This window comes from Elaeis guineensis, chromosome 14 (genome assembly GCF_000442705.2).
Source record: "Elaeis guineensis isolate ETL-2024a chromosome 14, EG11, whole genome shotgun sequence".
NCBI lineage: Eukaryota > Viridiplantae > Streptophyta > Magnoliopsida > Arecales > Arecaceae > Elaeis > Elaeis guineensis.
This window is the reverse complement of record NC_026006.2, coordinates 59,366,585-59,378,256: the sequence shown is the minus strand read 5'-3', so window position 1 is coordinate 59,378,256 and position 11,672 is coordinate 59,366,585. Positions and strand designations below refer to the sequence as shown.

At 35.8% G+C, this 11,672-nt stretch overlaps 1 pseudogene; it reads right to left on the bottom strand.

The window, feature by feature from the left end:
* Positions 1–976: 976 nt before the first annotated feature.
* On the bottom strand, positions 977–11,344 carry LOC105057437 (uncharacterized; annotated as a pseudogene).
* Between the last annotated feature and the right edge of the window lie 328 nt (positions 11,345–11,672).

The following is an 11,672-nucleotide window of genomic DNA, read 5'->3' as shown; positions in this document are numbered from 1 at the left end:
AAGTGCTGGAATTGAAGGTTGGGACAGAAAATATTTTAGAAAAATATCTAATAAATTTTTCGTATTTCTAATCACCATGAGAAAAAAAAGGAAGAATTTCCTTCTCTTCTCTGTGCGTAAATAATATTGCATACACACCCAAAAACATATTGCGGCTGAAAAAAAAAAATTTCCTCTTCTATGAAGTCTCTTAATTACGATAGTATTTTGATTAAAATATTTTAATACAAGATCACCTGATGTTGGATACCCATCCTTAAGAATGGATTTTCTACTACTGTGTTGGACAATAATTTGAGTAGAAGTGATTTAAAATCACTGTCACATAGAATCAATATGGTACAATAAAATACAATAATCTTATCACTTCATCAATATCATCCTTAATCTTAAATAGATCATCCCATACCAAATATCTCCTTAATGGCTAATCTGGACAAATAACGATCATTACTTTCATCATAACAGAAGAACACCTCTGCATGGTCCTTACTTAGAGGATATTGGCATTACATGAGTTATCTAGGGGAGCTGGTTTGGGTCAGAATGAGTGTGATTACTTGGTGCATCAGATTTTGAGAGCGCATGGTCTTGTCTAGTACAACTTGACCTTGAGCATCCACAGTTACATAGCTTGGGTCCGACATCTAAGTTTGGTTTGGGTTTGAATCATGCAGGATAAATAGGTCAGCCTGGTTCATGGAGGTCAACCCAAAGACAGGTATAGATCGAACGATCCCAACCAAACATGACCTGACTCATCTCCATCCCTCGACAAGAGTGTCCACCAGGATTCTAAGTTGGTAAAGGTGTCATAGGTAAGAGAACATGAAAAAAAAACCTAGTAGCAGTATTAACACAATCATCTACTTAGAATATTTATCAGATGATAACTACAATATTTTTCACTACTATCAGAAGAATAAATAAATTATAGAGCTATTCTACTGGAGCAAGGAAAGCTATGGGTCTGTCATAACAAAAAAACAATGCTATGGCTTCCCATATTTAGATATCAATTTCCCAAAGAGATTCTTATAACACACAAAATCTAGATAAAAAACAATGAAAAAAGTGAGCCATTAAAAGCTGTTTCTTTCATGGATATCCCTAGTTATCATCACCACCACTACTTTGGGATTCATCCTCTTCTTCGCCATATATCATTTCGTCGATGTCTTCCTCTTCATTGTCATCTTCATCCTCCTCTTCACCTCCATCACTATAGTGCTCAGACAATGGTGCTTGAATTGTATTCTCTTTAGCTTTATCAATCTAAAAAATGGAGATTATATATCAGCCATGTTCCATGATCATAAGAAATTTACCTGAGATTAGAAAAGAATAATCCATTACAACCTGTGTCATGATCAGCCAAAAACGACCAGATAGCTTTAATAAAGGTTCTGTTGCAGCACACTTTAATCTTGTCATCCGTGATAGAGAAGGATTAGAGATTTATCTTCTATTGTCATGTAACGCAAGGATTTTACAGAAGCAAAAAAAAGCATACAATGCTGAGGTGCAACAAAATGCTACAGTATAAGAGTGGACTGAAAACTTTCAGACAAGACAGCCTAAATTTACTTCCTGAATGGTTCGGTGAAGTTTGTAGAAATATTGACCCATCAAGATGCAATAACATTTTGAATTCAAATGTCAGATAAACTGCAAATGCTGACTACACAAAATAATGCAGAAATCTGAGTAGAACTCGCAATTGAAATGTCCTTAATGGGAAACCCAAAAGGATAAAAGGCGGACCGCCGTACCAAACAGAGCTGAGTGAAGAAACTAAATTTTTCAAAGACAATCGACAAGGCCTAACAATACATTTCACACATTATACTTAATCCAGAAAAGGATCTGTACATTTATGGAATACATTAGCCGGGGAACCCAATGTATTTTGACTCCAATAACAACCTTTTCTCGTTCTGGGGCTCTAACAATGGGTCACAACTGTTATCTGGACTTAATGAAGCTATAAAACTGAAAGATCACAAAAATATCTGTTTGGAAACCAATTGTTTCCCTAATCTCACCCTAAAATAGACAATCAAGATATCAGGAACTCAAATAGATAAACTAATCATTTTTCCAGACCAAAGCATCTTTATAAGATTGTAGCTTTTAGTAAAACATGTTAACCAACAAGCTACCATCAGCTATCTCTCTGCAAACATGTAACTGATGCCTTGAGATAACAAAACCAGCCAGCTAAAAGCAATCAGATATCTATTTCCTTCATTTATTTCTATTGCAAGGCTTCTAATATTTGTTTCACTTTTGCTTCCCCTTGTTATAAATGCTTAAAAATCCTCATGTATCTTCAAGATATAAGTTCTTACACCAAGTGATCCTATAGGTACTGCCTCAAAACTCAAAAGCCTTCTATTCGTTAACCCACAGTTGCTGACCTAGGTCCTAAACACACTGCACCCACGGACATAAGTACAACAAACCATGTATTCATCATGCAAAGCACAATAAATGATGAAATTCTATCTGCAGTACCATCAGCAAAACAGAAGGATCATTCAAGAGAAGAAAACATATCCTGGCACCCCAAAGTCGCCAAGATTTCACAAGCCCATTAGATGCTAAATAAACAAATTCAAGATGCCATTCTATATGATGATTAACCATAAAAACTGGAAATGCCGAAAATGTACATAAAAACAAATAACAAAACCAATATCATGTCAGGAAACATAAAGTAGCACACAAACATGCATCACTCGTATAAGAGCCAGCATAAAGATAAAAAGAATACCTTTTGCAAGCCATCAAGAAGTTGCGCAGATGAGCCTTGAGAAATGAAAAATGCCCATGGTTGACTAAAATATGGTATATCCATGGAATAGCATGCTTTACACTAGCTGATCTGTTAAAGAAAGAATCATCATCATGTAAGAACCTATCTATTATTTGACATGCAATTAAATATACATTTATTGCTGTAAAAACCAAAAAAAGAATGTTAGAAGAAAAATAGTAAGCTACAAGTTATTGGCAACCATGAAGAAAGAATTGGCTTCAACACCAATTTTAAAGCCTACCACAGCAGCCACCAAACTTGTTGCATTGATTCCAACCTAAAATTTACAGTTCAAAAAGGCCTAGAGGTAAAATTATCAATGATTTTAGCTTCTTCAACATGTTACATATCAGTGACATTTCTCAATAATAATCTTTTTCGGGTTAAAATTACTTATGCATGATAAATGGTGTCAAAAGGAAATGGTCGCAGAATAACTACTGCTAATCATATTACCCACCCAAAATAAGTCAAAAAATAACATCATATTCCCTAACATGTTATACATAAGCAGGTTCTCGATAATGTTTTTTTTCCCTGGATGGGATTAAAATTACTTGCTCATCATAAATGGTGTCAGAAAGGAAATGGTCACAGAATAACTACTGCTTATCATATTACTCACTCAAAAAAAAAGGCAAAAAATAACATTATTTCATCCCATTTTAATGCCTAAACCAATATCAGGGAGCAAGTGGACTGAAGTGAAAGTGACATGCTAATAGAAACAACAGGCAGTTAATGCTCATACATGTTATAAGCAGCCATCCATTGGAAGCCAACAACAGGAATATAATTGCTTGTACATAAGAAGAAAAAGTTTCTTTGCACAACTAAATTCAGGTCACAAGCCATAACTGTACTTTCGACTTGCACACAGGAACCAAAAAATTGTAGTTTAACAAGAAAGAGCACATCCTAAGGACCCCTGAAAGATGAATGAACAATGATGCTGTGTATCAATCTTCACAGTGGTCTAATCGCATGCAAATGCAGTAGAGTCTTCTCTGTTGAAAAGGATTCTGTGAAGCAAGTTAACAATGTACTCTGCTGACAGCAGCTTTTTTCTGTAATATTCTCGATGGGAAAAGCAAAATCCCAATAAATATTTAGTTGAAACAATTTAAGTTCTGTAACACTGATGGCACTGTAATTACGTACTATGTAGCATTTAAAGTCAGTGAATGCATGTAATGCATTGATTTGGCATTGTTAGGGTTAAAATTAAATATAACATGTAATATAATTGATGAATAAATTATGCTCGATTCTAATTGATGCCTACCTCTAGAAGGTTCCTTCAAAAAAATAGAGATAGGGAGTTTGTCATCTTCATCTGTCATCATTACTCTTTTGAGAAGAGAAGGCAGAGTTGAGTTCAAGGGATGAAAAATTCAACTCAAACATTTATGTTATAATATTAACAAATATAAATTTGATTACTCCCTAAAATGTAGAAAAGAAATTCATATACCTTGTTTTCAATGCAGCAACCAAGATTTCAAGGAATTTGTAAGCATCACTGGAGCTCATGGACAAGACATGCAACCTTATCTAGTGATAAAGAATAAGATGAAATCAGTACTTACTAGTGGATTCTTACAAAATATTTACATGAATGATGTTTGAAATCTCTAATGAGTCAATAAAAAGGTTAGTCCTGACAAGCCACCTAGTCAATGTTATTATTTACCTATTTTAGGAGGGACAAACTTTCTTTGCTGACATATTAGCATCAACTGACAAGTGGCCACCACCGAACACATTCATAGCAGCTTTAACAGGACTACTAGGATAGCTTTGATTGCTGAGATCAGCTTTACTACCAAGAATCCCTGCTGCTCTCAGCGTATCCTCTAGACATACAACATCATCCTCTTCCATTCTTTGCAGGCTAACTGCATGAGCCAACAACAATAAGCAAAATAGATCAAGTTTCAAGTCCGTACATGACAATTAAAATAGAGACAAACACATCTTTTAGCATAAACCAAATAAAGAGAGACACATTTAGTTTTCATCAGGAATTCAGAAGGAAATACAACTAACAATTAATAACCACAGATAACTAAGTTTCATAACACCAAGGTAATCAACATTATAACTAGCTATTACAATGCTTTCCAGGTGACAGACTTCATGCATACAATAACTCCTATGGTTGGAGTTATATGTGAAAACATGGACCATCAGCACTCTGCCAACACATATGCAGCCAATATCAGCACAAAGACCACTCAATTAATTGGACATGTGTAGGTATAGCACGACTTTGATGGGAAGATAGCAGTTAATGGAATGCTTTCTAGCAAATAGTTCCAACTGATTATTTAAGTACTAAAGAAGAAGGAAAATGAGGTATCACACCTTTCACTGAGAAGCAGAAATATGCTAGAAGGTAAAATATAAACTTAAAAAAAAAAACAAATTGAAAAAAATAAAGAACAATGATTGGTCCATGTTGTAGGCCAAAGCCATAACAAGCCAACGGCATTCAAAAGGGGCTTATTAACGAGGACGAGGGACATGGCAAACAATGTTTAACAGAGTTGAACTTGAAAATAGCAAGCACCTGAAAGAGTAATGTCAGCTAAAACTAGTCTTGGAATTTCTGTCTATGATAAACTACGATAAATCTTTCGACTCCCTCTTTCTACAGTATCCACCATAATGCTTGTGGCAGTTGGTGACAAATTCTTGTTTAAACTGAACTAAACAGAAACATGGCAAATATGGCTCAATCCACACTTAAGGAGGAAGACTTTATATGAATTGGATGTTGCAGACCCTCCAAGGAAGAATAAGATGGGGATGGCTTGTTTCCTCATCATATAAATATATAGCAAATGACAAGTTGCATCCACACCACTACCTGTCTTGCTTGGATTGTCCCAAGGAGAGGCCAATAACAAAATACATTGGGAGATGGCAAATTAGGGAGCTTATTCTTCCAACATAATGTGATCTGTCTTCCATTATGCCACAAAACCAAAATAATAGTCATTGCTCCATCTAGAATGGCAAATGACCACTGACATCGTTGCTTTCAGAATGTTAGCTCTCATAAGTCTAGATTTCCACTATTCCCTAACCTTACATGAAGCTTGTTATCATTTACTTCAACATGTTGGTCCAAGTATCATGTTTCCCCTCCACTCTTCACCCCAAAAAAAAGAAAAGAAAAAAACACATTTTAGTCCAACTAGAAAGCAGCTTAAAACCCAACTTTCTCTCCCTCAACAACAAAATGTTCCGAAAACAATGATGTAGAACCATCCTGACCATCCCAAAATCAAGATATGAAAAATGAAGTTTTACAATGTACAGAAAAAGACTTCACCTATGCATTTCAACCTATCATTTAAGCCAAATATAGACGATACTGCCCCCTGACCCCTTACTTGATTCCTGAAGCCCTCTGTCACTACCTATTATCTATAGCCTTTTGCTAATAATCCCATTATTAACTTTCAGCTTTCTGTTACCTTGACTAAGTTAACCAGATTGACTCCCTACATTCCACACAGAAGTGCACACACCCAGACACCCTCCAAATATTCCAAAGATGTATTGAAAAATGTAGAAACCATAGACAATGTAAATGAACTCACCCTGAAAACATTCCAAAGATGAATTGGGAGATGTAAAATCCATGGACAGTCAAGCTAAACTGAAGGTAATAATCCAAGACATGGCAAGAACAACTATATACGGGTTTTGGTTAACCTATGCGCACCCATTCAAGGTTACTTCTCCTATACATACTCCCATACCCTACTTGCATCATGCATGCACAAAACCCGACAGCTGCAAAGGCATGCATGCCTCCACCTACCCCTGCCCACAGCTACACACACATGCATCATGTAGCATTACGTGCTACCTACTACTAGCAGTAATTGCCACCTAAGACCATGAGAAATAATTCCATCATATCTAGGATCCGAGATGCTACAGAACTAATATACTTAATCCAACAATATTACCAAATTTCAATGGTCATCTAGGTAATGAAATTTGCCGGGCATGCATAAAAATTGAATAATGAACATACAAAAATCATGCGTATAATGGAATAAATATGCTAATACTTGATTATTTAAATGCACCTCTATGAAATGATAGCTGGAAATAAATTGACATCAAACTGGTATGGTATCTATCATAATAAACAAAAACCAAACTACCTCTATTATCTGTAGGCAAAATTTTGTTTTTATTGCTAACAGAATCAGCCATTGTATTCTTCATATCTGCAACCAAATGTGTCACAGAATGCTTCCTTTTTTTGTCATGACCATGAAGCTTTGGAAGTGGCAGTACAGCATCTTCTGCATTTGCATGGTCTCGTGTGGTGACTGTTCCTGAAATATAAAAGTATTAGTGTCATTATCTGAGGCAGGTGTCCAACAAGAAGAGGAACAAGAAAAACAGAGATCATATCATTAATACCAGCACATGTTTCTAATGGTTAATTCAAGCAAATGGCACTTTAACATCTTGGATCTAAAATAAGTTCTCATCGTACCTAAACTCTTTTGTTAATTATGACTATTCAAATGAAAATATTTTTAAATTGTGTATGTTGTACCTTTGGTTTCGGTAGCTTGAGCTTTCTGAATGATGGAAGACTTGTCCATTGGTAAAAGAACCCCACTTTGAGATGTACTGAAATTTATGCTTGCACCATACTGTACCAAGACTTTCTCAAATATTGGCTTGATCAGGGAACCATAGGCAATGAAAACTTGCCCAGAAGCAGGTTTGAGTATGCCTTGAAATTTTGCAGCATATACTGCCACGCCCTTGTTATTTCTTGCAAGGAAGGGATCAATAGACAATGAAATCTTGGTAGGCTTACTATTTCGCAAGTCCTCAATGCTAGTTCCATGCCAGAAATAACAGAGACCCATCTCAGAGATGGCCAAAACATATAAACCTGCACTGTCAGTGCCCTCAATATCTGAGCCCTTGCTGTCCAGAGAGATGGATGGATGCTCCATTGAAAGAATACAACTAGCAGACTGTTTTTTGCCACTACCTACTTTCCAGATGGCAACATATCTTTCACCAACTCCAGATCATAAGATATACTTTCCATCTTCACTGAAAATCATGCATCAGACAGCCACCTGTACAAGCTCAGATTCAGCACAGTTATTCTATAGCAGATGCAATGACAGATAAGAACGACCCATAATAAGGAAGCATTGAATATAGAGATTTCAGAGGAGATAGATAAAAGGAGAAAAGAATAGAAGAAAGAGAAAAGGAATAAAGGATACTGAGTCTCACACACCGGGTGTCCAGAAAGCTTTGGTATCTTTCTGTTATCTGAGCAATTGAAAACCTTCAACTGAGCAGCAGCAGTGGCCAACATCTTACCATCTGATTAGGAGACATAATTAGCTGACCAGTGTCTACATTAAACTGTTTCTAGCTCCCAGTAAAGCATGAATATATAACTCAATGAATATCAAACACTTTACACACCTGCTGATCATAAAATTGGAAAGAGAACATTGGCTGAAGATGTTCCGCAGACATTCTCAAATGCAGATAAACATATATACATGAGACGTAATACATCATGAACCCACTAATCATAGCTCTGGTTATCAGAGTAGTCAGTTTTCAAATAATGGGCCATAAATAGAAGAATCGATAAACCTATTTTCCCATACTTGTGCTCAGAATGGTAAATCAAATTTTCCAGTAGTTGAGTGGCATATTCAAAAAGAGAAAACAGCATTCTTGGATTAGCAAATGTACTTCTGGGAGTACAAATACCAAACGTTGAACTCAAAAGAAGAAATTTATGTAGTTTGCAGTTTATTTTTTCAAAACATTCAAGTATCTTGGTTGAATTTTAAGATATATCCATCTACTGTTTGACAAACAAAATAACACCAGTTTGTTCAAGGAAACAACTTAACGATATAATACCTGCAGAGATAGACAACGATGAGATTGTTTTCAAGGAAGATTTAAATTTGCCGATAGTGCTCCCTGTTTTGGTATCAATCTGGCAAACCATACCATCAATGCCTGCTGTATATGCACACTGATGATATATTGAAAAAGAAACTGCACTAACACCCCTGCCGATTATTAAAAACATACCATTGTTAGTTATTATAAAACCAATAACACTAGAACGTTCATACGAATGCATTCCAAAGAAGAGCATAAATATGAAACTGTTTTCTTATTTCAGTCAAAAATAAATAGTTAAAAACTCATAATTTAAGAGAGAACCCTATACCAGAGTTATCATTTCATATGTAACTCTGGCACTTTTTTGAGTACCGCAGCTTTTATGCAAGCTAATCTATTTACAAGTTCTGATTGAGTTGCTCAGAATAGTAGTCAAAATTAGTCATCTCAAAATTAACTCATTGCCAATATATCTAAGTACAAATAACACTATCCTGGAAACCCTACCATGTAAAAGAAACTTTAAGTTATTAAATAGCCTTCGCAAAAGACAAACTAAGAACTAAAATTAGGGTACATATGAAAGAGCATAAAATGAGGGGACCTTTAACTTAGTACTGTTTCTACTTTGGATGCAGCATGGGACAAGAAATTGCTATGTCGGGTTGATGAAGTTGAACATTAGCTGATGGGAAAGCCTTTTTGTTTGATATAACAGTGAGCCAGTGAGCTTTATTACACGAAATCAAGATAAAGCCATGAATCCTTTTTTGCCTTGCACATATGTGGTTACATTCTCCACAAGTTCTATCAGGTTTCTTAATTCTTGCATGATATCCATTGGTTTGACTAATCAACAAAGAATCTAACATATTTAAATATGTGACAGAGGATAAAAAGATCCTCTTAGATAAGTTTTTGCCACTAACACAATGGAAGAAAACAACTTCAACAAAATCATGTTCCAACTTACTTCTAATTAAGATGCTTCTGCTGCTACCTAAGTGTATAAGCTCATAGAAGAGTTCTGGGGTGTTTGGCAAGAGACTAAAGGTTCTAAAGTGGATTGGCAAACGAACAAGGGGATATATGAGGGACAGCATCCTACAAAGAATATGGTCTTTTTATCTCCATCATCTGCATCTTAGAGCTATTAACTACCTTGGATAAAGCATTCAAGCAGAGCTGGATCTGAGATTTTGCTTTTACTTATGAGATTCAAGGCCTTGATGGCAGATCTGCAGACTAATCTCCATCTCATCTTACTCTCTCCATAGCACATAAACCATGAAGAAGATCACAAGAACATGATTTACAGTGCACTATCTTTCAAGGGAAGATGTCCATGATAAGAGTTGTTGGGCAAATTACACCTCTTGGACTCCGGTATTCCATACGCATACTAGAGGATACAGAATAAGATAAATATATCTACTGATTTTAAGTCAATTAACTGTTCGCTTAGGTTGCACATGTCTATTATCATCCCAGAACTATGGTTCCTTATTTATTGGTTTTGAGCCCACCTACCTCAGCTACATCAACTGGTATTAGATACTAAAGTAAGAGGTTTCTGACACAGATTTTAGCAAACTATAATGTCCATTTCATAAAATTCCCTCTTCCATATACACATTATGCCACTAAACTTGGCTCATTATTATTTAAATCTGTAAATGCTTTTATCCAGCCATATCAACACCAATATTCATGGCATTGGCACTTCAAAGTCCATTAGCTTAAAAGCACAGAGAAAGAAACTCACCCAGGATGACAATCGCTGACTTTCCACCTCAACTGACCTGCAGAGACATCAAGTGCCACAACATCGCCACTCCCAATCCCCAACACCAACAAAGAACTTCCATGCTTTCTTTCTTGTGCACAGCAGAAACCAAATCAATCCCCGAAACCAACAAATAATTCGCATACAATAACAGTGTCTACAAAAAACGGTATCTTTGGGTTTGTGAAGTAAAAAACCTTTCCTTCCAGCTGCACCCACTTCATGCAAGTGTAATCAAGCGAAAGGTGACCGCTTTCGGCTCTGAGAGCATGTTCGAGGCATCAGATGACACTATGTCAGCAAATTCAGCCTGTAATTGACTCTTTACGGTGTCCCATATCTGAAGAACAATACCAAAAAAAATCAAATGTTAAAAGCAACTCGATTTCTCCATTAATTCCTTTTCAATTGCCCGCGTCTCAAGAATATGAAATCTGACCCAAAAGCGGAAGACCGAGAATCTAGAGCAAAAAAAATGAGAAAGAAGCACACCTTGATTCGGCCATCGCCAGAAGTGATAGCAAAGAAATCAGAAGAGGGGCTAAACGCAGTGAGGAGATATCTGAGATTCGGAGGGATCATCCTCCTCCTGAAACCCAATCAAAAGAGTTGGAATTCTAAGGAAGAAAGAAGACACTTTTGCGAAGGGAAACGAAAGGAGACGCACGAATCGAGAGCAAACGATCTCGCGAGGAGGAATCGGAAAAGGCGGTGATCTCTTAAGATTCGTCTCTGTCGCGCACTGTGTTGTTCCCCCCAAAGTCCAAAATCTCACTGTCCTAAAACCTTGAGTTGGGTTTGGTGCATCGCTGGACGATCTTGCGGGGTTATCGTATAGATTTTCATCATTAAATTATTTAAATTATTATATTTAATATATTTAAATAATATTATAATAAAATTATTAAAAATTTTGTTTGATGTATTTAATATGAACATCAAACTATCTATCATCTGTGATGTGAAATTAAATTTTCAAAATATTTTCATAAATTTTTATAAAATTTAAAATTATTAAAAAATTAATTTTATTTTTAAAATTTAAATTAAAAATTTTAAAATATATATAGTGAGATAGGACAGCAGCTAGATCATTGAAGAAAAGGCTAGCGGTGATGGAGGCAAAAA